The sequence below is a fragment of the Scylla paramamosain genome, chromosome 11 (assembly GCF_035594125.1).
Source record: "Scylla paramamosain isolate STU-SP2022 chromosome 11, ASM3559412v1, whole genome shotgun sequence".
Taxonomy (NCBI): Eukaryota; Metazoa; Arthropoda; class Malacostraca; order Decapoda; family Portunidae; genus Scylla; species Scylla paramamosain.
Genome location: NC_087161.1, coordinates 10,494,001 through 10,500,000, shown reverse-complemented (window position 1 = coordinate 10,500,000; position 6,000 = coordinate 10,494,001). Strand labels below are relative to the sequence as shown.

General features: G+C 37.5%; 1 protein-coding gene across 3 annotated transcripts in view; it reads left to right on the top strand.

Annotated features, from left to right (window-relative positions):
• LOC135104940 (NADH-cytochrome b5 reductase 3-like) overlaps positions 1 to 3,040 on the top strand; it is a 95,044-nt gene extending 92,004 nt beyond the window's left edge. For all 3 annotated transcript variants that reach the window (XM_064012742.1, XM_064012740.1, XM_064012741.1), the window contains one exon: positions 1 to 3,040. This exon is cut by the window's left edge and continues 2,994 nt beyond it. The gene's annotated coding sequence lies outside the window, so the exon portion shown is untranslated.
• Positions 3,041 to 6,000: the final 2,960 nt, after the last annotated feature.

Genomic DNA, 6,000 nt, shown 5'->3' with positions numbered 1-6,000 from the left:
GTAATGTTTATTGATAAATCACCTGTCCACTAATACCACTCGTCTTCTTGTGGAATATTGTATTGTTGCAAAACTTGTAAAGATAACTGTATAATTCACAATTTCACCATCCAACATCCCACATCAACATGTCCCACCATGGGTGGCTGTTGTATCTGTCACCCAGCCACAAATGAATTTCATAACACTGCTAAACAAAGCCTCAGAATGCATATTAGTATTTTTCATTTAGAATAAGTTGTACTTTCACTTCTTAACAATATCTGCAGAAACTCATCTTACACATCTAGAAAACAAAGGGAACATTGACACAACTTTTATATCAGCCAAACAGATGTTTAATTCCCTTCACTATGAAGTGCGCAGTGTGGGCCCAGCAGCACAGTACAAAGGGCAGGCCACCCCTGCTTGCTGCTGTGTGGTTTCCATTTAACATTATTTTTCATTTTTTTCAAGGATTATTTTAATTATTTTTGTTATCCATTTATTTCATAACTAATTTTGAGTAAACAAAATATAAAAGTTGTCATGTGTAACAGGCTGTCAAATAATTCTGTTCATATGACCATTTTTCTTGGGATGTCCGGCAAAAAACGGGGCAACTCTCTTTACTTGCCAACCATCTCATCATCAAAGAAAATTTTGAAGGCATCAGAGAATAATACAAGTGATAAGTCCCCAAGAGCAGGATTTAGTCTAGAGAACTGAGAAAGAAACTTGCCAGGAAACATGTCTGACGTCAACTTCCAAACTTCCTCAATCTCCATCTCAACCTCAGGACCATCAGCCTCATCATCACTACAGGAACCATTATCATCATCACTATCAACCATGTCTGGGGTATGATAATCCCCTCTATTGTCAGAAAGATCATCCACAATGTAAAAAAACAAACTGTCAGCATCAAGACACCCCTACTGCCAGCAAGGAGAATTGCCATATGGGTGGTACTGAAATTATTTATTGTTTTATGATTGGCTGACAAATGAAGGGGGATGTAGCCAAAGATCTGAGTGATTGAAGTGTACAAAAACCACACCACTCTGCCTATATCAGAAAACAGGATTTCAAACTTTCAGTGCATAGAACACACGGGAGTGATGGGCCTGGTGCCTCATCAAATGGTTATGTGGGTGAGTAATGACACACCTTGTGCATCTGTGTGGAGAAGGGGTTAAGTACAGTGGGGTAATTAGCATAGGACGTATTTGATGTATGACCAATGCGCTATCCAGCCAACAATTTTTTTTTCCCCCTCTTTACAGTAACTAACATGGCATTGATGAACTCATCACTTGGATGAGAACAAAGTTTTTTTTTTTTTTATGACTTTATAGTACATTTGTTAATGGTGCACACTTTGCTATGCATTATAGGATAAAAGAATACTTATACATGTTTTACTGTTTATCTCTTGGTTCTTTGAGTTTTTTGAGAATAGTCTTGCCTTTAACCATATTTTTTTCTTCTGACATTGTTTTTTGAATGGAATATGGTCATAAGCCAAGTACTTTGTCCATTTATGAGCAAAATACTGTTGATAATTTCTGCTGACAGCACTATCATCATGTGGTTACAACTATGAGTGTTTTGATATCAGCTTTTCATGTTTGGCTGGGAATAAGGTGAAAGTGATTTCTTCTCTGGAAGAACATCTAAAGCAGAACACCCAAAGATGTTGAAAGAAAATAGTTTGCAGACAGAGCAAATTTGTGTGCGAGGATCAGAGAAGCTGCAAATTCCATTCACCATTGTTTCATAGAGGATCTTTCTCTCTCTTAGATCTTTGACAAAACCTCACATCATCCAAGTTTGTCAGCAAATTTTTTTATTTTTTATTTAAATTTTTCTCTTTTCCTCCTCAAAATATTGTATCATTCACATCTTTCTCTATATATTTGAATCCTTATAGTTGGCTTTTTCTGAAGCAAAAAAATAGAGTTGAAAGGTGGAGAATTCACACTATGTATGAAATTAAGAAATAAAAGATAAGGTAGTTGATGGTGATCCAGAATGTAGACCATTTTGAAAAGTCAAAGGGATGCTGGGATACATGCATGAGATACCAAGGAGGGTGTATACTTGAAAGGCAACTAAGGCATCATGGTTGTTCATAAGCTTTTTTTTTTTTTTTTTATATAACAAAATGGTTGAAAACCTTGTTGATAGCTCTTGTCTGTACAATGTATAGGTGTGTGTGTGTGTGTGTGTGTGTGTGTGTGTTTAGGCTTATAAAGTACATAGAAGGTATTTTGCCTGACATACCATATTTCCCACCATATAAAATGCACTGGAGTATAAGATGCACCTTTAATTTGGCAGGGAATATTTAGAAAAAATAAATTAAGCCCCCACTTTTCCCAGAACTCCATAGCCTGTCCCTCAATCAGGCTTTGGTCCAAGCTGCAACTCAAACCAACACAGAAGAGCAGAAAATATCATACCAGTTTATCAGCGATAATAACTGTCGCTGAACAATTATGACTATGATACTACCTTATGTTGGTTTCTGCCTTTCTCTGTATTCAAGATATTCCACTATTGGCTGAAGAGTTACAGTGCTCCTATCCCAAGCAGCTGTCAACTTGAAATGGTAAACAAAACACTCCCTGTGTGTTAAGGTTGCACGCACAGCTGTGTATTTTGTGGTAAGTGCATGAAGCATAAGCAACTAAGGCCACTTTCCTCTTATAAATTATGGCTATGACTTCAGCATAAAGCTATTCATTACCTTAACAAATTTACCACAAATTTTATTCATGTAGGGTAAGGCCATCGAGTGATGCGCTTCAGAGTTACAGCAATTGGCTGTATGCCTTATATGGCAGGAAATACAGTATTTTCTTCCATGTTCAGATAGCAGTATGCCTCTAAAATGGTGTATAATTATTTGATAATATAATTCAAGTAGCACCAAGGCTGCAGCTTTTGTGGAGACTTGAGTTTTATCAATTGCTATTATGTTTCTTGTGTACGATAGATAATTAGGCATGTTTAAAAATATGTAAAGAGTATATTAAAACTATTCTGATACCTTAAAGAACTCTAAATTATCCATCGTATTTTTGAAGTTACTTTCAGGCATCTTGGTTCCTTTTATCAGGCTGCCATATATATATATATATATATATATATATATATATATATATATATATATATATATATATATATATATATATATATATATATATATATATATATATATATATATATATATATATATAAACTAAAAAAATAAATAAAGTCTCAGGAAATGAGGCTGTGTCCTATGAGGCCAAGGTTCAGCATTGAGGCAGTGGTTGGTGGTAAGTCTATGGCAACAGAGGCTCTAAAATCAAACCCGAGACATCTTTGCACATGTAAATAAAGTGATGATTGGTACTACACCACAAAATAACTCTTTCTTTTCAAGGTAACAATATATGATAGGTCATACTTACCAGTAATTCACATAGAATGACACCAGTCAGGAAGAATTTGCCTAAGTGACCACGCACCATGCATTGCATGTACCAAAACAAACACACAGTCAGTTGTGCACCGAACCCGGTGACACAGACGAGCTTCACTTGGTTCTTTACAGTGTGATACCGTTACTCCTTGAGGTAAAACATACTTTCATACAATTAAAATTGCACCTATCTTTTAACATTCTTAAGGACAAACTTTATTACCCCTGTAGTCTGTCACAGTCACTGCTGATGCCATATGCCAGGTAGGACTTGTTTACATCTTGCAATAGGATTGGTACATAGTCTACTTGCAAATATTAAAGTTTTTAAATGCAAAATATTGGGATCTAATAATGATCTAAATGTATGTGAGAGTCTTCAAATGTCAGGTGAAATCCTTCACTTCATATTCAGAGCTTAAATCCACTCATTTATCTTTTTTTTTTTTCTATTTCAATGTGTGCCAAAACTGGGTTCAACTTATGAGCCCACATGTCTTATGAGCCATGAAATATGGTATATCCAGTCAGGTTGCCACTAACATGCAATTGTGTCTAGTGAGGGGCCAGTTTGCTTCCAAGTCATACTCTATTGTGGGGAATTTAAAGCCTAATGTAAGGATGGTTCACGAGCTACAAATCCAAACACAGAATTGGGTAGCACTAATGTTGGGAGAATGAGCGTGCTGCCGCCTCTACCTCTGCCACCCACAGTGGTGCAAGCTTAGTCAAAAGAAGTTTAATGAGAAGGGCAGGGTGCACCTGCTGCTGCCATACACAGTGATCCAAGTTTAATGAGAAGGGGAGCTGCAACTGCTGCTGCCATACACAGTGATGGAAGTTTGATGAGAAGGCTGGGCTGCACCTGCTGGTGCCACATACAGTGATGTAAGTTTAAAGAGGACAAGAGAGGACTGCCACTGCCATTACTACCACCTTCACTGCCATACAAAGTGATGTTGAAGGGAAGGCTACACCCACCACCACTGCTGCCATTACTGCCATAGACAGCAATGCGAGTTTAGTAAGGAGAAGGGTGGGTTGCAGCTGCTGCTGATGCCATTCACAGTGATGTGAGTTTAGTAAGAAGGGCAGGCTGTAGTCACTGCTGCTGCTGCTGCTGCCATACACAGTACTGTGAGTTTTATATATATATATATATATATATATATATATATATATATATATATATATATATATATATATATATATATATATATATATATATATATATATATATATATATATATATATGAGGGCCACTGGCCAAGGGCAACAAAAACCCAATAAAAAAAAACCCCACTGAGATGCCAATTCCTGAATAGGGTCCAAAGTAGTAGTAAAAAATTAGGGTTAATTGTCTTCAAACCTCTCTCTTAAAGGAGTTCAAGGCATAGGAAGGTGGAAATACAGAAGCAGGCAGGGAGTTCCAGAGTTTACCAGAGAAAGGAATGAATGATTGGGAATACTAGTTAACTCTTGCATTAGAGAGGTGGACAGAATAGAGGTGAGAGAAAGAAGAACTTGTGCAGTGAGGCCATGGGAGGAGGATACAGTTAGTAAGATCAGAAGAGTAGTTGGCATGAAAACAATAGTAGAAGATACCAAGAGATGCAACCTTGCAGCAATGAGAAAGTGGCTGAAGACAGTCAGTTAGACAAGAGGAGTTGATAAAATGTAAAGCTTTTGATTCCACTTTGTCTTGAAGAGCAGTATGAGTGGAACCTCCCCCAACTTCTCCCTTCCCCAACATGTCCATACATGAACAGATAAGGCCCCTGTACAGAGTTAACAGCTGGAAGGGTGAGCAAAACCGGTGGAAACATCTCAGAACACCTAACTTCATAGAAGCTGTTTTAACTAGAGATGAGATGTGAAGTTTTCAGTTCAGATTATAAGTAAAGGACAGACCGAGGATGTTGAGTGTAGAAGACGGGCAGTTGAGTGTCATTGAAGAAGAGGGGATGGTTGTCTGGAAGGTTGTGTTGAATTGATAGATGGAGGAACTGAGTTTTTGAGGCACTGAACAATACTAAGTTTGCTCTGTCCCAATCAGAAATTTTAGAAAGATCAGAAGTCAGGCATTCTGTGGCTTCGCTGCATGAACTCTTTACTTCCTGAAGGGTTGGACATCTATGAAAAGATGTGGAAAAAGTGCAGGGTGGTATCATCAGTGTAGGAGTGGATAGGACAAGAAGTTTGGTTGAGAAGATTATTGATGAGTAATAGGAAGAGAGTGGGTGACAGGACAGAACCCTGAGGAACATCACTGTTAATAGATTTAGAAGAACAGTGACCATCTACCACTGCAGCAATAGAATGGTCAGAAAGGAAATTTGTGATAAAATTATAGAGAGAAGGATAGAAGTCATAGGAGGGTAGTTTGGAAACCAAAGCTTTATGCCAGACTCTATCAAAAGCTTTTGTTATGTCTGAGGCAATAGCAAAAGTTTCACCATAATCCCTAAAAGAGGATGACCAAGACTCAGATCACCAGTAGAGCAGCCTTGATGAAATTCATACTGGAAGTCAGATAGAAGGTTGAGAAT